Raw genomic sequence first — 25,958 nt, 5'->3', positions numbered from 1 at the left:
CTCTGCATTGCTCCGGATTGCAATATCTTGGTTTGTGGATTTGGTAGTGTTTGGGGCATTCAGATGTGTCCTCAATTCAAATGGTTCGTGATTTGGAAGTCCGCAAGTGAATTTTTCAGTTTGACAGTCAGTATAGTTGATGTTCTTGAAGTATGGTATAATGATGATGAAGATTATAGTAAGTGGTGATGTTGCGGTTGTTGTTGTGGTAATTCATGATGCTTGTGGATGTTTCTAGATTGTGTTCTATCTGTGTTGATGGTCCACATTGATCGTTGTGTGCATTATTGATCATTTTCTTGATTCGGTGGTGTTCTTCATGTTATGCGACATTAATGATGATTGTAGCATGTTGCATATGTTTGAAGTGTAATCCTTGATGGTGTTGTTTGTTCGAGGTATTGGTTTAGGTCCATACTATGTCTTAGCCAACATTGTTTTGGTCTGCATGTGATATTATAGCATGTGAGGTTATTGCTTTGTAATTTGTGATGTGTGTTGAGCCGACCTTGAAATATAGGTTGATGATTTGTATAAATATATGTAATAGTCATGCTTCGGATGTATCTGCGTGCTATCTGTGTGTGCGAACATTGATTTAATCTTTCAGTAGCAAAGGAGAAGTGCGAAGAAGGTTGAAGAAGTGCGAAAGAGCAAAGTTGGTGTTATGTGCTTAACTGGAACTATAATCAGACATGAGGAGATGCTATTTCATCAGTTCATGATCCTCCAGATGTAATCCAAATGTTTCTGTAAGGAAGTGAGCCTTCCCCAGGGTTGTAGCCCTTCTTGTTATATGATTTGAGAAAAGAGCTCTAGGCAGTGTACCTAAATTCATGTGCATTCCCCATTGTAATATTTCATTTACTCCTAACAGGGTATTATCTCACTGTGGGTAGGTTCCCACCGTGGTTTTTCCCTTAACTGGGTTTTCCACATTAAAAATCTTAGTGTTATGTGTGTTATTGATGTGGTGTTGATTTATGCTTTCATTATTAATTATCAGATTTGAATTTGTGTTTGAGTTTAGTTAAGTCTGTGATAAAATTGATTCACCCCCCCTCCTAGTTTGTTGCATTGTTGCCAACACTTTGTGTCGATGAGACATACTCTATCAGTAAGAGTGGTTTTACTTCTCATCGACACTTTGTGGTTATACCGATAGCTCCTTTTTTTTTCAGTGTGACAAGGCCTCAGTCTTGGTGATATGATTTTAATTTTAGGGTAACTTACACTATCGGCAAGACCCTCTTCTTCTCTTATCGACAGGTATAAGTTATGCCGAAATGCTTTTTTGGGTGGTGCGACATCATCACTTTTGTCAGGCCCACCTCATCCTTGTGTCCATCGGCATCAACCTGACAGTCGTTCATTGGTCCACATTGTCCGTGAGGGTTTCGTGTGGGTCCTAGCCAAGTCTCTTATCGGCCTATCGCGTTCGACTAAAAAAATGGAAGTGTGTCGCTTTTATTCCCAAGTTTGTGGTTCTCCTGATCCTCCTATCTCCAATGTGGCCCTCGCCAAGCATCTCATGTCTTATGTCGTGTGATTGCATCCGACTAAAAAAATTGAAGTCATTTTGTTCTCAGTTCTGACTTCTGGTCGATCTTTGATCTCCAATAGTCCGGCCCACTTTGTCCTTGTGTCTATAGGCATCCAGTTGGTGGGCACAATTTGGTCTGTTTGTGCCCCATGTGACCTCATCACTCCTGTCGAGCCCGCTTTATATTTCTGCTTGAATATGCCTATGTGGCAATCGCGGGTTGGCTATTATGTGTGTGTGTGTGCCCCTTAGTGGAGTGGCGGCAAAAGGCTTTTCAAGGCGACCTTGCCTTTTGGCAAGATGTCTCTTCCTTCTCCTCACCCCTTTGAACTACACCGAAATACCTCTTTTTGGTGTGATGGACTCGTGCTCTTGCCAATGTTGGTTTTTCTTTGGTGTGACAACAACGGTGTCTTGGCGACATGGATTCTTTTTCGGTGAGACTTACTCTCTTTGACAGAACCTAAGAGACTACATGTCGACCCTTTCTTGTCATAGCAACAAGGTTTTAGTTTGTTGTCAGCAAGAGAACTCTTGTCGATAAAACCACAAGTGACATTTTTTACCAAATCAATCACAAGATTTTAACACTCCAGTGCAACCCGATAGTTGAATTGTCCACGTGGGCATTTTACCTAGGTTGACCAGATGCGTTACGTGAAAATACAAAGGACATGGAGCATGCAAAATAAACAAATGTCCATTTGGATGAAAGACTTTTTTGCAGAGATGGATTTCATGATCTTATGGAACGAATAAAATCCAAACATGGTTGGCTGCAGTCCAATCAAATTTGATCATAGATAGAAATAGAAGATGGTTGCAGTTAATGAAGAACAAGATGTAGATGTTAGTGGCTCCAAAAAGATTAGAAGATCTTCTGTCATGAGATAGCACATACATGAAATGTTTGTGACATGAAATGTCTAATGTCCTCAAATCGACTAGACACCAAGTCAAAAAGGCAGGTGAAGATGACTAATTGTAGTAATCTAAATTCAGAGGTAGATCCAACGAGATAATATTATACAATTAATGAGGGCGGCCACAGGACTATTTTTCTACATAGCACGAGAAGAATTAATTTTGAATATCCCTTTGAAGGGAATATCTTTGTATGTATAGTAAGGTTTGAAAATTTGGACAAAAAGTGTAGGTAGATGAGTTAAGATATGCATGCAGGCACAGAGATGAAAAAAACAATGTGTGAGTTGTGTGTGAAGCAAAGAATAGTAGAAACTAGAAACTAGAAGAAAGAGTGTAGAAGCAAGTCATAGAGTGAGTTAGTCACACAAAGTATGAAAAAGTTAAAACATAGCATCAGGCAGAGATCAGATAATGTCATGTAGAGTTAAATAGTAGACAGAGAGAAGAAGATTGTGTGGAGTGAAAGAGGAAAGAGTGTGAGCAGTGTGTAGAATGAAAAAGCAACAAAAGAAGAGAAAATAGAAAATGCTAAAGAGGGAATGTTGAAGGCATATTTTAAGTAAAAATGTGTTAATTAGAGAGATAGTGTAGGGATAAGAAGAAGAGCAGAAGAGAACAAAGTTAAAGAGGAGAGAGAGGTATGTAATTCAAAAGGCAGAAGTGCACAAAACAAAGAGAGCAGTATATAGAGTTGAGAGGAGTGTTAAAGAAGACATAATTCAGTGCATGGGGAGTGAAGTGCTAGTGAAGAGAAAGAGAGAAGTCGTCAGAAAGAGGAATAGAAGAAAAGATTAGAAGACTTTGATGATGTGTAGAGGCTAGAAGGCAGAAAAGACATAACAAGGGGACAACATCATAGAGCAGCAGTGAGTGTTTAAAATCTATATGCTAATGGTTACAAAACTCAATTGTAACAAGGTGTTTTTTATTGTAATCAAATTAACTTATTCAATCAATGTATTTATCTGAGTGGGTTCTCAGAGCAGGGGTAGGTGCTCCTTTTAGTAGGTGCTCATAAAGTCAGGGGTTAGTGCTCCTTTGGGTAGGTGCCCATAAACTTCAGGGGTTGGTGCTCCTTTAGGTTGGTACCCATAAAATTTGTAATCAGTTTTTCATTGTGAGGCTAGATTGGAAGTAGACTCCAACAACTTTTCTCGCAAAGGTTTTCCCCACATTGGGTTTTCCTCGTACATCCTTGTGTTATGTGGATTGCATTTGTGTGCATGTGCCTTTAATCCATTTGCATTATCAGTATTTGCATAGTTTGATTTAAAGTTTTAAATATTCACTGACTCACTCCCCCTCTCAGTGACCTCATTGTGTTCCTTCAATTGGTATGAGAGCACTAGGTTCCCGATCAGATAATGTTTCTTTAGCTTGGGTAGATTCTGGTGTTTGAACACAATGTCTAGGAATAGTTTCTCCTTTGCTGGTGTACCAATGTTTGATGACATCAACTATGTCTCTTGGAGTTTAGGAATGGAAGTCTATTTGTCCTCCTTAGGTTATGTTGTTTGGATGTCAATAAAGAATGGATACTGTGTCCCTATTATTCTTCCAACTAACCCTGATGCAAAAAGAAAATATGAGAGAAATGTTGAAGCCATGAGGGCTATTCTCAGAGGGCTATGTGATGCAGAGTCTTTGAAGGTCAAAGGATGTAATTATGCAAAGAATATGTGGGAAAAGATGAAGAAAATCTATGGAGAAGAGCCTAGTACTCCTAGAACATATTTTACAAGGAAGAAGAAGAAGAAAGGAGCAGGAAAATGTGCTGATGATAAACCTAGATTAGTTCATTGCAGTAGTAGAGATGAAGAAAAAACTTCGCTTTGTGGTACAAGAGGATCTAAATGAAGGACATACATCAAGAAGAGAGTGCAAATCTAAATTTGAAAATCATAGCTCTCTTGATAGTGATGAGGAAGATGAAATTGAAGTTGAAGTAGATCTTGAAGGAGAGTTGGTGTGTGCTCTTGAAGATATTAAGAGTTTAAGAAAAGAGACTAGAAAGCTCAAGAATTTTGCTATTGGGGAGCAAAGAAAATTAAATGAATGTCTTGAAGAGTAAGAACAAACTATTACTAATCTAAAAATTCAATTGGAAGAAGCCAAGAAGATGTATGAAGTGGCAAAGTCAAACTTGGATGCCAAGGAGGAGTGTCAAAAGTTGGAGCAAGAAGTTGTGAACCTTAGAAATGAACTTTAAAAATGTAACGATGTTCTCAAGAAAAGAATGAAATATGAGGGAAGATCCAATGCATTGGATGAAATGTTGTGCAAACAAAATCATTCAAAGGATACTACAGGTATTGGATATGAGGATGGTCAATGTTCTACCAGCAAGGAATCATCTAAGAAGGAGATACACTTTTCCTCTTAAAGTGAAAACGGTAATAGACAAACCTTCACAGTCAAGAATGCTCCAAGAAAGAAAATAGATTTGACTACTAATGCTGATAGTTTGAAGACACGGGTTGTTGCTACAAGAAAGAATAATGTTGATTCAAATGGAAAAGGTAAGCTGAATGAAAATATCTTCATCAGAGATAAGAACACAAGGAGGTATATGTAATGTCCCCACTTTAGCAGTTGACCAAGTGTGTGTGCGTTAGCCTTTTTATACATGGTCTCGAGGGCTAACGAAGGGTTTAAGGGGATCCTGGAGTGTTTTGGCCTAGTCATTTCCAGTTTGGGCCAAAACGAAGTTGATTTACTCAGTTTCAGGCATACTTACTATTTTTAGTAAGTCAGCAGGACATAGTGGAGGCCAGTTTTGGTGTTTGGATTTGATACTCCTTGGTGAGAGCTTTCGGACGAGCTATCACTCGCATTATTCGGAGTCCGATTGCTAATACATTTTAATGCCTGAAGTTCTATTAAAGTAACATTTAATTTAATTGTAAAATATTAAAGTGTTACTCTAATATTTATTTTATGGGGATCTATACCCAAGGAAGACATAAGTGAATATTTTAATATATGTTTTATATTGCTCATCTTTTATCCCACATTGTTGATGAGAGTTGAGTCGACCCTTGGAAAAAGAATAAAAGAAAGCGTTTGTGGCTTCATTACATATGTTGAATATGAGAAGAAAGTGGTGTATGAGTTGCAGACACGTTCTTGGCATCAGAGGACATCTATCCTCTCTTGTGACATTCTAGACGTCATTCCCCTGGGGTTTGGCCTTTGGAATCCATTGCTACCAGCTCCATTATCAGGCAGTTTGGGCACGTTTCTAGCTATAGGCAGATTGGATGTCTTGCTCAAAACTTCTTCTCCATTTGTCCGATCCTTATGCCACTTTGAGGGGATGATATATGAAGACATTGGACTGACTGAAGATAAAATATCACTGTAGTAGCCGTGTCACTGTAGCAGCCGTGTACTGTAGCAGCCGCGTCACTGTAGCAGCTGTGTACTGTAGCAGTCACGTCACTGTAGCAGTCGGGTCACTGTAGCAACGTCATTGTAGCAGCTGCGTACTATAGCATCTTGTTAGCAGTAGCCTAATGCTATGGCCCAGGCTATCACTCTTTGAAAACAATATTCATGCCATTCTATTGCTGGAGTATTTAGTGAGTTGTATCATTGCCAATATTGCACTTAATCTAAAAATCATTATAAATACAGTGTGCTGGTTATTTCAGTTGTGTGTTTATGCTTTCATTTTCATATTCATGTTACATGCATAGATCCTTGTTAAAAGGGCACAAAAAAAAACAATACAACAAACCATTCCGAAGTCATAAGGGTTGTAACACAAAAAACAGAGAAATTAGGGACTGCAAGCAAAGTGTTTGACGGAATTACTTTATAGCTGTGATTTCCTTTAGAAGTGGATTTTGGGGTAACCATTACAGTGGTATCAGAGCTATAAGTTTTGCCATCCTATGGAGGTCTTACAAGAAACTTTGGAACAGCCAGATAGAGGGAAAAGTGTTTGACAAAATATCAAAACACTAAAATCAGAAATTAATGAATTAAAAACATGCTAAGCATGTTTGTTTAAGCATGCAACAGGGGCCTTATAACTTCCGCCATACCAAAGCAAGACAAAACAGGAATTTGAACTCACAGAGCGAGCAGTCTAGTTCATCCGTACAAGTGGACATAGAATCCAGTCATACAGACATAGAGGAGATATTCTTTGATCAAGACAGCAGTATGGGTGACCGAGATGATAGGAATACCGGTCCAGATCAGGGAGAGGTAATGTTCAGACAGTTACTGGGTACATTAGAGCAAGGGCAGCGTATGCAGCAGGAGCAGAATAGGCGAATGGACATGATGTTGCAGCTTATGGCTAGATAGATGGGCGTCAATATTAATCCAGGTGATGCCAACAATGGAAACAATAACAATGGGGGAAACGATAACAATAGGGGCGATGATAATAATGGAGGCCGAGGCAACAACAATGGCCCTGAGAATAACATTAATGGTAATAATGGACATGGCAACAATGGGAATGAGGCGGATAACTTTAGACACGTTGCACGCCCAGCTCGAACAGCGAGCTTGAGACCTCTTCTACCCACCTTCCCACCTAGGGATCTGGCTCAACCAGTGAACGAACCGCAGATTACTGAGTTACAGGGTCAGTTCAGGAGGGACTGGGAGGCCAGTGGACCTGAGTTTCAGGCAGATATTTCCCTCAGAGATTATATGGACTTGAGGATGAGACATATGCCTAGAGCAGGAGGGAGGAATCAGAATTTTGAGCTGAGAAAGAAAGTTGGAAAACTTTCCTTGCCTTATTATGATGCTTTATGGAAGATGACCACACGAGCTTGGGTGCAGAAGGTAGATACATACTTGCAGCTAAATCCTATGCCTGAGGATGAGGCTATCAAGTATGCGGCTATGCATTTGGATGGCATTGCGCATGAATGGTGGCATCATGGCATGGTGACTCTGGGGCATAATCAGATTACATCCTATGAGGAATTCACAGAAAGATTGATTGAGAGATTTGACACTAGGGATCCCGAGTTACATTTCAAGGAGCTAGCACAGTTAAAACAGTCAGGTTCTGTGGATGCTTACATCACCGAGTTTCAGCGTTTGTCTGTACTTGTTACTGATATCTCTCCTAAGAGATTGGTAGTGTTATTTTGTGATGGGCTTGCTGATCCATTACGTGGTTGGGTGAAGGGACATGATCCACTCACCTTAGCAGAAGCAACTAAAAAGGCACGAGATTTAGCCCCTTCGGTATACAAAGGAAAATACCTTTCAACAGATTCTTCCTACCGTAAGGACAAAGACAAAAAACCATTTCAGAAAGAGTATAACAAACCCAAAGAAGGATCAAAAGGACTAGACAGTGAAACCTTGAATGAACTACGAAAGAAGAAACTGTGCTTCCAGTGTAGAGAGCCTTGGGACTTATCTCATAAATGCCCTCTCAAGGCTAAGGCAAATCAAATGGAGTATTTTTCAGCAGAGGAGTCAGAGTCAGAGGGGCAGGATCAGCACTCCGATTCAGATAAGGGTAACACGATAAAGGAGAGCAGCATTCCTAAGGATGATAGATCGTTGGCACGCTTGACAGGGGCCCAAAAGGCAATCACATTTAAGGTCAGGGATACTATTCAGGGGCAGAAAGTGATATCTCTCATTGACACTGGGGCTACGCATAACTTTATAGATACACAGTTGGTAGCCAGGAGAGGCTTACAGACAAAGGAGCATGATGGTTTTAGAGTCATGGTGGCTAATGGCCAAAAGCTTTTATGTACTCAGAAGGTTTCGAATCTTTACATTAGATTTGGAGATGGCTACGAGTTGGAGGATGATTTCTATGTCGTGGACATGGGAGATTACGATGTCATCCTCGGTATGACATGGATGGCATCGCTGGTTGAGTTCACTTTCAACCTAGCGAAGTTGGAAATGAGGTTTCAGCATGAGGGTAGGACTATTGTTCTCAGGGGACTTTTAGATGGGAGTTGCAGGGTAGTCTCTTTGAGGAGAATGAAGAGACTTCTTCGGCATAATGACATAGAGTGGGCAACAGAGTGCTTAGTTATGCCATCTTCACCGGAGCCTCGAGTGAAGAGTCATCCACCAGATATACAGGAGATTCTTGACAGACATGCCAAGGTATTCAGTGATATTCCTCACGGGGTTCCTCCTGACAGGGGTGCAGAGCATGTTATTGAGCTCGAGGAGGGAGCCAAACCAGTGATGATCACTCCCTATCGTCATCCTAAGAAACATAAAGATGAGATAGAGAAGGCAATTAAGGAATTGTTGGAAATGGGGCACATCAAGCCTAGCAAAAGCCCCTTTGCTTCAGCTGTAGTTCTGGTAAAGAAGAAGGATGGGACAATGCGCATGTGCATCGATTATAGGGCATTGAATAAGAAAACAATAAAAAACAGATATCCCATTCCTCGGATTGATGAGTTGATTGATGAATTGCATGGAGTATGCTTTTTCACCAAAATAGACTTACGGTCTGGATACCATCAGGTCAAGATGAGGGCAGAGGACATTGAGAAAACTACCTTCCGATGTCACTATGGCCACTTTGAGTTTATGGTTATGCCATTTGGACTAACCAATGCACCCGCTACATTTCAGAGTTGTATGAACCAGGTATTCAAGGAGCAGTTGAGGAGATTTGTCTTGATCTTCTTTGATGACATCTTGGTCTTCAGTAAGACCTGGGAGGAACATTCACAGCATTTGGAGGAGGTATTATCTATCCTAGAGAGAGAGTCTTTTTATGCCAAGGAGTCTAAGTGTGAGTTTGGTATGACAGAATTACTATACCTTGGGCATATTATTAGTGCAGATGGAGTTCGAGTAGACCCTGAAAAGATTAGAGCTATAGTTGATTGGCCTACTCCTACGAACCTCACACAACTTAAGGGATTCTTTGGTCTTTGCGAATTCTACAGAAGGTTTGTTAAGGGTTTTTCACAGATGGCAGCGCCTTTGACAGATCTCACCAAGAAAGGGGCCTTTGTGTGGACAGGGGCAGCACAAAGGTGTTTTGAGCATTTCAAGCAGGTAATGTCTTCATTCCAGTTCTAGCTCTACCAGATTTCACGAAGCCTTTTGAGCTTCATTGTGATGCATCGGGTGATGGGATTGGAGCAGTATTGATGCAGGAGAAGCATCCCATTGCATTCGAGAGTAGGAAGCTCCGGGGAGTTGAGAGGAGTTATTCTGTCTATGACCGGGAGATGTTGGCCATAATGCATGCATTGGCCAAATACTGATCATATTTGGTAGGTGGGCATTTTGTGATCAAAACTGATCACAACAGTATTAAATACTTCATGAACCAGTGTGATCTTAATGACCGGCAACAGAAATGGGTTACTAAATTGCAGGCTTATGACTTTGACATTGAGTTTGTCAAAGGTAAGAAAAACGTGGTGGCTGATGCCTTATCTCGGAGACCTCACTTATGTGCTTTGGCAGAGATTTCAGGAGATTGGAGAGATCGGATTATAGCAGAGTATGTCAGAGATGCTTGGGCTTCTGGATTGATTTTAGGTACTATACAGGATGATCGCTATGAGGTGATAGATGGATTGATCAGAGTTTGGGACAGGGTTTATTTGATTTTGTCATCACATTTGAGAGAGGTGATACTGAAGGCATTTCATGATGCACCCACAGCTGGGCATCCGGGGATCTTCAAGACCTACAGGCAGATCCGAGAGCGGTTCTCATGGAGAGGGCTCAAGGATGATGTTCAAAGGTATGTCAGGGAGTGTGCGGTTTGTCAACAGAATAAGGGAGAGCACACATTTCCTGTAGGTTTATTACAGCCCTTGCCCATTCCTGATAGGAAATGGGAAAGTATTTCGATGGACTTCATCACTGGTTTACCACGAGTGCAGGGAAGGGATTGCATCTATGTGGTGGTGGACCGTTTGACGAAGTTTGCTCACTTCTTTGCTATTCCGTCCATTTACACAGCAGCACAGGTGGTTGATCTTTTTTTAGAGAGATATTCAGGTTACATGGGTTGCTCAGATTCATTGTCAGTGATCGGGATAGTAAGTTTATGAGTGTTTTTTGGTAGGAGTTGTTTAGGTTGTGTGGTACAGATCTTACACCTAGCACTAGTTATGATCCGCAGACAAATGGGCAAACAGAGATTGTGAATAAATGGGTGGAGGGATATTTGAGGAAGTATGTAACTGCACAACAAAAGGCTTGGGTTAGATGGTTGCATATGGGAGAGTATTGTTATAACACCACTTATCATATGTCCATCAGGATGACTCCTTTCATGGCACTCTATGGTTATGACGCACCTAGCTTCATGGATTTAGTTTTGGGGGACAGCAGAGTGCCCAAAGCCAAAAACTTATTGCAGGATAGTCAGGACATCCTGAAAGTGCTCAAGGAAAATATACAGCAGGCCCAGAATCAACAGAAATTATACGCTGATCAGCACCGAATAGAGCGCAGTTTTGAGGTAGGGGATATGGTTTACTTGAGGCTACAACCATATAGACAGTTATCGCTCAAGAAGAGCGGAGCTGAAAAGTTGAGGCCTAGATTTTATAGTCCCTACAGGGTGATTCACAAAGTGAATGAAGTCGCCTATGAGCTTGAGCTTCCAGAGGGCAGTCGGGTGCACAATGTGTTTCATGTGTCTAGGCTTAAGAAAGCCATTGGTCAGAGTGTAGTGCCTTCTGCAGATTTACCCCCTTTGGAAGAGGAGGGGAAGCTTGTGTTAGTACGCGAGGCTATTCTGGACACCAGAGAGAGGAAGCTTAGAAACAGGATAGTGAAGGAGTATTTGGTCAGATGGAGAGACCTGCCGGAGGAGGATTCTACATGGGAGAGTGAGCAGGTTATTCAGCAGGGTGGACTGAGATTGCTTGAGGACAAGCAATTTCAAGGGGGGCGGACTGTAATGTCCCCACTTTAGCAGTTGACCAAGTGTGTGTGCATTAGCCTTGTTATACATGGTCCCGAGGGCTAACGAAGGGTTTAAGGGGATCCTGGAGTGTTTTGGCCTAGTCATTTCCAGTTTGGGCCAAAACGAAGTTGATTTACTCAGTTTCAGGAATACTTACTATTTTTAGTAAGTCAGCAGGACATAGTGGAGGCCACTTTTGGTGTTTGGATTTGATACTCCTTGGTGAGAGCTTTTCGATGAGCTATCACTCGCATTATTCGGAGTCCGATTGCTAATACATTTTAATGCCTGAAGTTCTATTAAAGTAACATTTAATTTAATTGTAAAATATTAAAGTGTTACTCTAATATTTATTTTATGGGGATCTATACCCAAGGAAGACATAAGTGAATATTTTAATATATGTTTTATATTGCTCATCTTTTATCCCACATTGCTGATGAGAGTTGAGTCGACCCTTGGAAAAAGAATAAAAGAAAGCATTTGTGGCTTCATTACATATGTTGAATATGAGAAGAAATTGGTGTATGAGTTGCAGACATGTTCTTGGCATCAGAGGACGTCTATCCTCTCTTGTGACATTCTAGACGTCATTCCCCTGGGGTTTGGCCTTTGGAATCCATTGCTACCAGCTTCATTATCAGGCAGTTTGGGCACGTTTCTAGCTACAGGCAAATTGGATGTCTTGCTGAAAACTTCTTCTCCATTTGTCTGATGCTTATGCCACTTTGAGGGTATGATATATGAAGACATTGGACTGACTGAAGATAAAATATCACTGTAGCTACTGCGTCACTGTAGCAGCCGTGTACTGTAGCAGTCGCGTCACTGTAGCAGCCGTGTACTGTAGCAGCCACGTCACTGTAGCAGTCGCATCACTGTAGCAACGTCACTGTAGCAGCTGCGTACTGTAGCATCTTGTTAGCAGCAGCCTAATGCTATGGCCCAGGCTATCACTCTTTGAAAACAATATTCATGCCATTCTATTGCTGGAGTATTTAGTGAGTTGTATCATTGCCAATATTGCACTTAATCTGAAAATCATTATAAATACAGTGTGCTGGTTATTTCAGTTGTGTGTTTATGCTTTCATTTTCATATTCATGTTACATGCATAGATCCTTGTTAAAAGGGCACAAAAAAAAACAATACAACAAACCATTCCGGAGTCATAAGGGTTGTAACACAAAAAACAGAGAAATTAGGGACTGCAAGCAAAGTGTTTGACGGAATTACTTTATAGCTATGATTTCCTTTAGAAGTGGATTTTGGGGTAACCATTACAGTATAGAAGACCAATATTTGTTGGTGCTTACAAAACTAAGAACAAGAGGGATTTAGAACATGTGATTGTTGCAAATGAACAACTCAAGATCAACAACAAAGGAAGAAGGAATAGAGAAAACAAGTCTACAAGACCTCCACCTGTTCAACCAAATAATTATGTAAGGAACAATTCTCTCCTCCCTAGGTGTTGCTATTCATGCAAAGGATATGGTCATAAAGCAAGTGAATTTAGAAAAGGACTTAAGAAAGGTCAAGCTAGATTATCTTCGAACAAGAATAGCAAAACTTATGGACATAAAGTGTCAAATCATCTCCTAGTTATGGAAGAAAGAATTATTTTTCTACTCTAAGAGATGTTAATGTCATATGTTATCATTGTAATGAGATTGGTCACAAAAGTCATGAGTGTAGAATAAAATCATTTCAGACTTATGGAAGCCCCTACTCTTTCTCTTTCAACAATAATGATCAGTATGAAAGAGTGGATAGAACTTTTGTAGGACAGGGACATACATGGAACAAAAATAGAGATATCCCAAAATGGTCAAGAAATTATTTTGTTCCACCAACTGATCTCAAAAGTATGAATTGGAGAAGGAGCACAAATTAGTTAAATAAAAACCTCTCTACTACGCAATTAGGTAAGAACATGGTCTACTACATTTGCAACAATTTTGGCCACACTACAAAATATTGTAGGACAAGAATTTTCAAACTAGGAAAGATGATAGATGTTACTCCAAAAGTTGCAACTGAGAAAAGGAGAGATAAAACTAGTTTAGAGAATGAAACTGAACACAAATAATGAGAATAACAAGAAGGATGATTCAATGGGATGGCTTAATGCATTACATGCACATGTGATATCTCCTAAAGATTAAGGAGAAGTAGAACATTAGTGGGAGATGAGCATGATAACATCTTTTGCCCCCAAATTTCTAGAAGAACAAGTGATTCGATGTGATAGAGAAGTTGACTAGAATAAAAATTGTTTGTATATATGTTAATTGATATTGAGATTAGTTGAAATTGTGCATAATTGTTGTAGTTGCTTGTAGTGAAGAATTTTATCACCTGGTTGCATATAAAGTTTAGGCATTGTTGGCATATAGATTAATGTGAAAAGTTATTTGGTTGTAGTTCCACACTTACATATATAAGGTTGAGCATGACTGCAAGTGCTGAAATTAATTGGAAGGCAACTCACAATGTGAAGAAGGTCTATGTTAAGTGGTTACAAACAGTCATTGCAAGCAAAAATGTTGCAACAGAACTTGTATATGAAGGGATTGTTTTGTGTCACTAATTTAGAGTCCAAGTCTGAAAGGGTTCAGCATATAGTTTGTGTCACGGATATTTTTGACAATACTTTTCTTTAGTATGGTAGGATGAAAATCATTGGAACAGTTAGTTAATCAGAATGGTGCAGCAAGGTAATGTAAAAATTAGTGGTTTAAGAAGACCATAATGGTGAAGCTGAAAAGGCAAGGACAGAGACTGGAAGAGGATTGATTGATGCAGCAGGCATGAAGGACAAAGAAAACAATGTTGAATGAATTGCAAAGGTAGACAATGAATCAAATCTAAAAGCAAGCTATGTTGAATTGTGAATCTTTTATAAGGTACAGATTTATGATGATGAATAGAATATGTAATGTACTATCATAAACTAAGAAAAGCTCTTCTATGGTGAAATTTGACTATGAGATCTCATGTGTGTATATGATTATTTATCATCTATCAAGCATCAAACTTGAGTATTGATAAATTCATATCTATCGTCACAATCCATTGTTTTGGCATTTGGGACCTTATCCAAAACCCATATCATCTTATGAGAGTAACATGATGCCTTTTTGCTATTCAAAATAAGTTATTGCAATAGTATAAAGAGGATAGCATGAATTCCATAGTCCTCCAAGATCCTCATAGTAAGGAAAAGCACTTAAGTTCCAAACTAACTTTAATATGTGACTCTAAAAGGCATAGGGGATGAGGACAATTTATAAGAGTCGTGATTTTTCAAAGGATAGTGAGATTCAAATCACAGTAGTCATAGAGCTCAAACTTTGTATCAACCCAAGTGTTATGCATGAGAGCGGATGGAAGAAAACAAATAAGCAGAAGCTACAAACTTTATATTGTAATATTGGTTCATCTAGTTGCAAATTTTATATTGTAATAATTTTCCATCTACCATATAGGCAGTAGAGGTGTACACAATCATACAGGTGCATTGATTTAGGGGGAGTTTATTGGTTATATTTTTTCTACATCCTTGAACCTCATTCTAGTTCACAAGGGGAGACAAATCATTGCCATACAAGTGGACAAAATGCATATGACTTGATACAGCTACAAAGTATAGGGTTAACAAAGAGAATATACACAGGCACAACAAATGAATACATGGAAAGCTATGGTTTGAATCAAATAGGCAAAATTGACTCAATTAAATAATGCATGATGATCACAGGTTAAGCACTTCTTACAACACTATGAGAAGTTGAGTACAGGTGAAATGGTTCCAGCAGAGATATACGTCTAAGGGGGACTTTGTTAATAGCATATTGGTTGATTGGTTATCTAGTATCATGTACACAATGGTTTTTTATGTTGATTTTTATAGGTGTATAGACCCTTTGCTATTTTTGTCAAAAGGGGTGAATGAGATCGTTTGTTGACATCAATGCCAAAGGGGGAGATTGTTGGTATGATGTTGTCATTGATGTCAAAAATGTCACTTGCAGGTTGGGAAAAGGTTGAAATGCAGAAAAGAAACAATGTCACTTGCAGGTTGCAGAAAAGTTATAATTCAGAAAATAATAGATTGAAGATAACTAGGGGAGAAGAGATGAAATGTTGAAATAGGTTGCAGAGCAAACAAAATGGATTGATGATATGAAAAGGTTATTGAATTCATGTGTTTTAGACTTAGAATTAATGTTCTAAATTTGCCTCTAGGTGTCTTTAATCTATCGGGTTTAATTTAGGCTACTTGCAAATTGAAAAATGTGAAAAATCTCTACTATGGCAAAATTTCAATGAGACAATGTGTTTATCTCATCAACATGTACTTGTGTCGATGAGACATACTCTATCGGCAAGAGTGTTTTTATCTCTCATCGGCACTTTGTGGTTATACCGATAGCTCCTGTATTTTTTTTTTTCGATGTGACAAGGCCTCAGCGTTGGCGATATGATTTTCATTTCGGGGTAACTTGCATTATCAGCAAGACCCTCTTCTTCTCTTATCAACAAGTATAAGTTATGCCGACATGCTTTTTTGGGCAGTGAGACGTCATCACTTATGTCGGGCCCACTTCATCCTTGTGTCCATCGGCATCAACTTGGTGGTCGTTCATTGGTCCACATTGTTTGTGAAGGTTTCATGTGGGGCCTAGCCAAGTCTCTTATCGGCCTATCGTGTCCAACTGAAAAATGGAAGTGTATCACTTTTGTTCATAAGTTTGTGTATCTCCCAATCCTTCGATCTCCAATGTGGACCCCACCAAGCATCTCATGTCTTATGTCATGTGATCGCATCCAACTGAAAAATTCAAGTCATTTTGTTCTCAATTCTGACTTCTAGCCAATCTCCCATAGTCGGGCCCACTTTGTCCTTGTGTTTACAGGCATCTAGTTAGCAGGAGCAATTTGGTCTGTCCATGCCCTATTTGACCTCATCACTCCTGTCAAGCCCACTTTTTTTTCTCCTTGGACATGCCTATGTGGTGGTCGTAGGTTGGCTATTGTGTGTGTGTGTGTGTGTGTGGACCCCTTGGTGGAGTGGTGGCAAAAGGATTTTCGCCAAGAGCATGCCTTTCGGCAAGACATCTCTTCCTTCTTGCCACCCCTTCAAACTACACTGAAATACCTCTTTTTAGTGTGATGGACTCATGCTCTTGCCAATGTTGGTTCTGCTTCGGTGTGACAACAATGGTGTCTCGGTGACATGGATTCTTTTTCGGTGAGACTTACTCTCTTTGGAAAACCTAAGAGACTACATGTCAACCCTTTGTTGTCATAGCGAAAAGGTTTTAGTTTTTAATGCTCCCAGTGCAACCCGATAGTTGAATTGTCCATGTGGGCAGTTGGCCTAGGTTGACCAGATGACTCAGGTGGAAATACAGAGGACATGGAGCATGCAGAACAAGCAGATGTCCATATGGATGAAAGAGAATTTTCTTGCAGAGATGGATTTCATGATCATATGGAACGAATAAAATCCAAACATGGTTGGTTGCAGTCCAATCAAATTTGATCATAGATAGAAATAGAAGACGGTTGCAATTAATGAAGAACAAGATGCAGATGTTAGTGGCTCCAAAAATATTAGAAGATCTTCTGTCATGAGATAGCACATACATGAAATGTTTGTGACATGAAATGTCTAATGTCCTCAAATTGACTAGACACCAAGTCAAAAAGGTAGGTGAAGATGACTAATTGTAGTAATTTGAATTCAGAGGTAGATCCAAGGAGATAATATTATACAATTAACGAGGGCGACCACAGGACTGTTTTTCTATACCGCTCGAGAAGAATTAATTTTGAATATCCCTTTGAAGGGAATATCTTTGTATGTATAGTAAGTTCTGAAAAGTGTGACAAGAAGTGTAGGTATATGAGTTAAGATATGCATGTAGGCATAGAGATGAAAAAAATGTGTGAGCTGTGTGTGAAGCGAATAATTACAAAAAACCAAAAACTAGAAGAAGAAAGAGTATAGAAGCAAGTCACAAAGAGAGTTAGTCACACAAAGTATGACAGAGTGAAAACACAGCATCAGGTAGAGATCAGATTATGTCATGTAGAGTTAAATAGTAGACAAAGAGAAGAATATTGTGTGGAGTGAAAGAGGAAAGAGTGTGAGCAATGTGTAGAATGAAAAAGCAACGGAAGAAGAGAAAATAGAAAATGCTAAAGAGGGAATGTTGAAGGGAGATTTTAAGTACATGTGTGTTGATTAGAAAGATAGTGCATGGATAAGAAGAAGAGCCGCAGAGGACAAAGTTACAAAGGAGAGAGAAGTATGTAATTCAGAAGGTAGAAGTGGAGAGAACAAAGAGAGGAGTATACTGAGCTAAGAGTGTTGCAAAAGATAGAATTAAATGCATGAGAAGGAGTGAAGTGCTAGTCAAGAGAAAGAGAGAAGTTGTCAGAAAGAGGAATAGAAGACAAGATAAGAAGACCTTGATGATGTGCAGAGGCTAGAAGGAAAAGACATAACAATGGGATAACATCACAAAGCAGCAGTGAGTGTTTAAAATCTATATGCTAAGGGTTATAAAACTCATTTGTAACAAGGTGTTTTTATTGTATTCAAAATAACTTATTCAATCATTGTATTTATCTAAGTGGATGCTCAGAGCAGGAGTAGGTGCTCCTTTGAGTAGGTTCTCATAAATCAAGGGTTGGTGCTCCTTTGGGTAGGTACCCATAAACTTTAGGTGTTGGTACCCATAAAAGTTATATTTTTTTTCATTGTGAGGTTGGATTGGTGCAGTAGATTCCAACAACTTTTCTCACCAAGGTTTTTCCCACATTGGGTTTTCCTCATACATCCTTGTGTTATGTGGATTGCATTTGTGTGCGTGTGCCTTTAATTCATTTGCATAATTAGTATTTGCATAGTTTGATTTAAAGTTTAAAGTATTCACTTTTTCACCCCCCTCTTAGTGGTGCAATCAAGGTAGGGAGATCCAATGAAGGATATCCCCACCTTTCAGCTCATAACACAAAACATCAAAAAAGTTACTGACAGAACACAAAACAATATGCAAGATATCGACAACCGGTAACAGAACACAAGGTCTAATCAGTAAGCAACCCTAACTGGTAGAAGAAACACACAATATAACCAGTAATGAATAAATCTATCATTACAATCATTCAAATATTTATATAAGCCTTCGGCGGCTACACATGTTGGACCGCAGCCCAGGGTTACAAAATATTCCATCAACATACAAATCTAAGATCCGCAGATCTTCTGCTCGTCAAATAGGTCTTCAGTAACAGTCTTCACTATTTTTCACTAATCTAGACTTCAGCCTCTCCGGACTTTAGTCCCTTGAACCAGAATCTCTCTGGAAACTACATCTTTGCTCGATCTCTATTTTCTCTGATCTCAGTCCTTTGTCTCCCTTTCAAAATGAATCTCTAAACTTTCCATTTATACCATCCGTGAGCATTAACAACTCGATCAAGTCGGCCAAAAACCAACCAATTCATGATAAAATGTATAAACAATAACACGTCATCCCAAGTCACCAAGAACAACTTCCAAACCATAAAACATAACGTAGCCCTCCGGGAACATCAGACAAGGCCCAAAGAAACATCGCTCAATGACCCACAAGTTACGGAAATCACTCGCAACCTGATTCCATTCACAACCAAAACCAACCAATAAGAGCACACCGATACTGAGCTAATACTGAGAATGATGTCTCACCACGATCAAATCAAGGTGTCGGTTTGAACTACTCTGGTGCTCCTACATCAGACTCTCAGGGTTAATTGAAAAGTGAGTCCCATCACTTGATCTGGTTTGGCAATTTGTCAGCAGGTACTTGCAACTGCCTCAGGGTTTCAGCGGCCTGTCTATAGATTCCAATTGCCTCTCCTCGGTGATCTACCAGTCCATTTTGTAGCCTACCTCGGTTAAGTGATCTATTCAAGTCTCCACCCACTAACTTCCTCAAGCTCAAGCTCTAGATTCGGCGGTCTACTTGCAAGCCTTGTACTGCCTCAAGTTTGGCAATCTGAACAAGTCTACAAGCTGCCTCAACTTCCTTTCCAACCAACCGGTACATAACTGGGTCTTCCTCGATCAACAGGTTCACAAACCAGCTCTAATACCACTTGGTGCAGTCAAGGTAGGGAGATCCAATGAAGGACATCCCCGCCTTGCAGCTCATAACACAAAATGTCAAACAAGTTATCGGCAAAACACAAAACAATATGCAAGATATCGGCAACCGATAACAGAACACAAGGTCTAACATGTAAGCAACCCTAACCGGTAGAAGCAACACACAATATAATTGGTAACGAATAAATATATCATTACAATCATTCAAAGATTTACATAAGCCTTCAGTGGCTACACATGTTGGACCGCAGCCTAGGGTTACAAAATATTCCATTAACATACAAATCTAAGATCCGTAGATCTTCTACTCGTCAAATCGGTCTCTGGTAACAGTCTTCACTATTCTACACTAATCTGAACTTTAGCCCCTTCGGACTTCAGTCCCCTCGAACCAGAATCTCTTTGGAAACTACATCTTTGCTCAATCTCTATTTTCTCTGATCTCGGTCCTTCGTCTGCCTTTCGAAATGAATCTCTAAACTTTCCCTTTATACCATCCGCAAGCATTAACAAATCGATCAAGTAAGCCAAAGACCAACTGATTCTTGATGAAACGTATAAACAATAACACGTCAGCCCAAGTCACCAAGAATAGCTTCCAGAGCATAAAACATCACGCGACACCCTAGGAATATCAGACAAGGCCCAAAGCAACATCGCTCAATGACCTGCAAGTCACGAAATCACCCGCAACCCGATTCCATTCACAGCCAAAACCAATTGGTAAGAGCACACCGATATCGGGCCAATACCGGGAATGATGTCTCACAAGGATTAAATCAAGGTGTCAGTTTGAACTACTCTGGTGCTCTTGTATCACTTAGTGACGTCACTGTGTACCTTCAATTGGTATCAAAGCACTAGGTTCCCAATTAGATAAGCTTTCTCTAGCTTGGATAGATTCTAGTGTGTGAACACAATGGCTAGGAATAGTTTCTCCTCTGCTAGTGTACCAATGTTTGATGGCATCAACTATGTCTCTTGGACTTTAAGAATGGAAGTCTACTTGTCCTCCTAAGGTTGTGATGTTTGGATGTCAGTTAAGAATGGATACTCTATCCCTACTATTCTTCCAACTAACCCTAATGCATAAAGAAAATATGAGAGCAATGTTGAAGCCATGAAGGCTATTATCAGTGGGCTATGTGATTCAGAGTCTTTGATGATCAAAAAATGTAAGTTTGGAAAGGATATGTGGGACAAGCTGAATAAAATCTATGGAGAAGAGCCTAGTACTGTTGAATCAGATTGTAGAAGGAAGAAGAAGAATAAGAAGAAAGGAGCGGGGAAATGTGCAGATGATAAACCTAGAACAGTTAGTTGAAACATTAGAGATGAAGAAAAAACTCATCTCTTTATGGTACAAGAGGAGCTAAATGAACGACATACATCAAGGACAAAGTGTAGGTCTAAATCTGAAAAATCACAGCTCTCTTGATAGTGATGAGGAAGATAAAATTTTGGCTAAAGTAGATCTTGAAGGAGAGTTGGTATATGCAATTGAAGAGATTAAGATTATAAGAAAATAGAATAGAAAGCCCAAGAATTTTGCTACTAAGAAGCAAAGCAAATTAAATAAATGTCTCATAGAGTCAGAACAAAGTATTACTAATCTGAAAATTCAATTGGAAGAAGCCAAGAAGATGTATGAAGTGACAAAAGAAGATTTGGATGCCAAGGAGGAGTGTCAAAAGTTGGAGCAAGAAGTTGTGAACCTTAGAAAGAATAATGTTAATTCAAAAGGAAAAGGTAAGTTGAATGAAGATAGCTTCATCAGAGATAAGAACACAAGAAGGAGGCATAGAAGACCGAGATTTGCTACTACTTACAAAACAGAGAACAAGAGGGATTCAGAACATGTGATTGTTGCAAATGAACGGCTCAAGATAAGCAACATGGGAAGAAGGAATAGAGCAAACAAGTCTACAATACCTCCACGTGTTCAACCAAATCATTATGTAAGGTACAATTCTCTCTTCTTTGGGTATTTATATTCATGCAAAGGATATGGTCATAAAGCAAGTGAATGTAGAAAATGATTTAAGAAAGGTCAAGTTGGATTATCTTCGAACAAGAATGTAGCTTGTCACAAAAGCAAAACTTATAGACATAAAGTGTCATTTTGTAGACTTGCGCATAGACCAGCTCCTAGTTATGAAAGAAATGATTCTTTTTCTTCATTGAGAGATGTTAATGTCATATGTTATCATTGGAATAAGATTGGTCACAAAAGCCATGAGTGTAGAAGAAAATCATTTCAAAGTTATGGCAGCCCCTACTCTTTCTCTTTCAAAAAAAATGTAAGATATAACAACAGCGGTCAGTATGAAAGAGTGGGTAGAACTTTTGTAGGACAGGGACATGCATGGAACAAAAATAGAGATATCCCAAAATGGTCATGAAATTATTTTGTTCCATTAGTTGATCTCAAAAGTATGAATTGGAGAAGGAGAACAAATTGGTGAAATAGAAACCTCTCTACTACTTAGTTAGCTAAGAACATGGTCTACTACATTTGCAACAATTTTGGCCACACTACAAAATACTGTACGACAAGAATTGTCAAACCAAGCAAGATGATAAATGTTGTTCCAAAAGTTGGAACTGGGAAAATGAGAGAGATAAAACTAGTCTGGAGAATGAAACTGAACACAAATAATGAGAAAAAGAAGAAGGATGATTCAATGGGATAGTTGAATGCATTACATGCACATGTGACATCTCCTAAAGCTTAAGGAGAAGCAGAACATTATGGGGAGCTAAGCATGATAACATCTTTTGCTCCAAAATTTATGAAAGAATAAGTGATTCAATGTGATAGGGAAGTTGACTAGAATAAAAATTGTTTGTATATATGTCAATTGATGCTAAGATTAGTTGAAATTGTGCATAATTGTTGTAGTTTATTGTAGTGGAGAAGTTTATCCCTTTGTTGCATATCAAGTTTATACATTGTTGGCATATAGATTAATGTGAAAAGTTATTAGGTTGTGGTTGCACACTTACATATATAAGGTTGATCATGACTGCAAGTGTTGAAATTAATTGGAAGGCAACTCACAATGTGAAGAAGGTCTATGTTAAGCGGTTGCAAATAGTCATTGCAAGCAAAAATGTTGCAACAAAACTTGTATATGAAGGGATTGATCTGTGTCACTGATTCGGAGTCCAAGTTTGAAAGGGTTTAGAATATAGTTTGTGTCACAGATATTTGTGACAATACTCCGCTTTAGTATAGTAGGATGAAAATCATTGGATCAGTTGGTTAATCAGAATGGTGCAGCAAGGTAATGTAAAAATTAGTGGTTTAAGAAGACCATCATGGTGAATTTGAAAAGGTAAGGACAAAGACTGCAAGAGGATCGATTGATGCAACAAACATGAAGGACAAAGAAGACAATGTTGAATGAATTGCAAAGGTAGGCAATGCATCAAATCTAAAAGAAAGCTATGTTGAAATGTGAATCTTTTATAAGGTAAAAATTTATGATGATGAATAGAATATGTAATGCACTGTCATAAACTAAGAAGAGCTCTTATGTGGTGAAATGTGACTATGAGATCTCATGTGTGCATATGATTATCATCTATCAATCTTTAAACTTGAGTATTTTGGCATGAGAAATTTAGATATGTTGTCACAATCCATTTGTTTTTGCATTCGGGACCTTATCAAAGGTCCATATAATCTTATGAGAGTAACATGATACCTTTTTGCTATTCAAAAGAATTTATTGCAATAGTATAAAGAGTATAACATTAATTCCATAGTCCTCCAAGATCCTCATAGTAAGGACAAGCACTTAAGGTCCAAATTGACTTTGATATGTGACTCTAGAAGGCATAGGGGATGAGGACAATTTATAATAGTCATGATCTTTCAAAGGATAGTGAGATTCAAATCATAGTAGTCATAGAGCTCAAAATTTGTATTAGCCCAAGTGTTATGCATGAGAGAAGATAGAAGAAAACAGATAAGCAGAAGCTACAGACTTTATATTGTAATAATGGTTCATCTAGTTGCAGATTTATATTATAATAATGGTTTATCTAGCATATAGGCAGCAAAGGCGTACACAATCATACAGGTGCATTGATTCAAGGGGAGCTTATTGGTTACATTTTTTTTACATCCTTGAACCTCATTCTAGTTCACAAGGGGAGACAAATTATTGCCATACAAGTGGACCAAATGTATATGACTTGATACATCTATAGAGTACAGGGTCAACAAAGAGAATATACACAGGCACAACAAATGAATATAGGGAAAGATATGGTTCGAATCAAAGGAGAAAAAGTGATTCAATTAAATAATGCATGATGATCATAGGTTAAGAACTTCTTACAACATTATGAGAAGTTGAGTGTAGCGTCGTAAATTGTACGCACTTGTTAGGGTGGTACAATTTCACACCTAGTTTAGCACCCGCCTTGGTGCATTTTGCATTTTGCATTGCATTTTCCCTTTAGCACTTAATTAATTAAATTAATTAGGTCTAAGGTTCTATTTTATCATCTCTCATATCATAAAGTTGGGCCCTTTTCATTAAAGTGTGCCCCTTTCATTTTATTCTTCCAATACATCATTTAATCAAAAACCCTAATTAGGTCCTATTTTGAACTTGGGGGCTTGATTTCGGGGGTCAAAACATCTCGAAATCACCTATTACTTCGGGATTCTCTCTAAAATCATCATATCTGACGGCCCTGAAAATTTGGTGAAAAGTTGTCGGGACCATGGCACCCGGCGTGCACATGGTCCCGGACATTTTTCCCAAAATTTTAGGAGCACGATCCAATCATAAAATAAAGCTTAACCCCAAGAAATTGGCAGGAGATTCAATCTCTAGGTCGGCCAAAAGTTGAAATTAAGACCTAGGGTTTCATATATAAGAGCTCTCTTTCTTCATTTGAAGGGATTTCAGAATTTTGGTTTCAAGGACCTTCTATACAGCGAAAGAGCAGATCTTTGAAGACTTCAACAACATTCAACATCCATCCATCAAGCATCTATCAATTTCATTCATCCATTTAGGGCTTTGAAGACATTGAAGAGCAATAGGGGATCACCGACTGAAGATTGGCTTGTACCCCTCCCTTGGGGTTGGGTATGATTTCATGTTGTTTTCATGTCTTTGCATAAGCCTCATTATATCACTTGTATTCATGCTTTAGATCTCTTTACATCTTGATTTGGAGCATTTACATTATCATTTGCAAGCAATTAGGGTTTACTTTCTAGGTTGCTCTAGTTTGCTTACTTGCATTTTAGGATCTTGCACACACACAAGGTCTGCACACACACAAGGTCTGCACACACATTACTTTTACAATACAACTTGGCTATTCGTGGAGGTGGAAATCACCAAAGCGGGGGTTTGACTAAGGCAAAACCCTATATAGCCGCCCACCATACCTTTTCAGATATAAGTGCAGGTTTCGGGATTCAGACAACGCCGCAAGTTGCAGATCCAACGAAAGCAGACCGAGATAGAACAACACACCAAATTTCAGAGCAAAAGACTAGGACAGGGGCGTGGGGTGCCCTGGTCCTGCCAGGACAGGGGCACTGGGCGCCCTAGTCCTTCTGTCAGACAGCAAGTTTCAGCATTTTTCCGACAGCTTTTCAGGTTGCAAAACAGCAGTTTCAGGAGCAGAATCAGGACAGTGGTGCCTACGCCCTCATCCCGAACATTTTCACTCAAATTTTAACTCCAGGTACACATCTGCATTCTCCTTTTATCCTTGTGTTTACAGCTTTTCATCACTTAATCTCAATCTTGCAATCTTGTTACTAGTTCATACTTGCACTCTAGGGCTAGTAGTTGAACTTGCATCATTTTATCTATCATTTGCAACAACGGAATAGAAATCCTAATAGGTAGCCCGTGGCTCTCTCTTCCACAGAAAGAAGTAGCCAATTGTGCGATACCTCTAGGCTCTTTCGTATTCCACAAATGTGTGTCAAAAGGTAGGATTAGGGCATGTTAGCCTAGTCTCGCTTTTTCCCCCACACATTTTGGTGAACCCGACGTGAACTCCAATCTTCTCTAATTCTGATTTATGTTTTCAAATTTGAGTTTTTATGCTATTTCAAATTCAAAGTTGTATTTACAAGTTTTAATTTCTTGCAAGATTCAAAAATTTAGAGGAAATTTTTGCTAAAACCCTAATTTTTCAATTCAAAGTTGAACTTGTGGATAGCATAATTGGGATCAATAATTTTAAATCTGATTTAGGAACTCATTTGAATCATAAATTTCATTTTCTAAATCTACATTCTAAGTGCTTGCATTGATTAAAATTAAACATTTCCTTCTATTTTGCATGTGTTATCATTTGAAAGAGGAAAATTGTTATCATGATGCATTCATTTCATAGATGTGATAATGGGTTAGCTTCCCTTGTTTCAATTT

The sequence above is a fragment of the Cryptomeria japonica genome, chromosome 4 (assembly GCF_030272615.1).
Source record: "Cryptomeria japonica chromosome 4, Sugi_1.0, whole genome shotgun sequence".
Taxonomy (NCBI): Eukaryota; Viridiplantae; Streptophyta; class Pinopsida; order Cupressales; family Cupressaceae; genus Cryptomeria; species Cryptomeria japonica.
The sequence above is the reverse complement of the archived record's forward strand: the minus strand, read 5'-3'. Positions refer to the sequence as shown.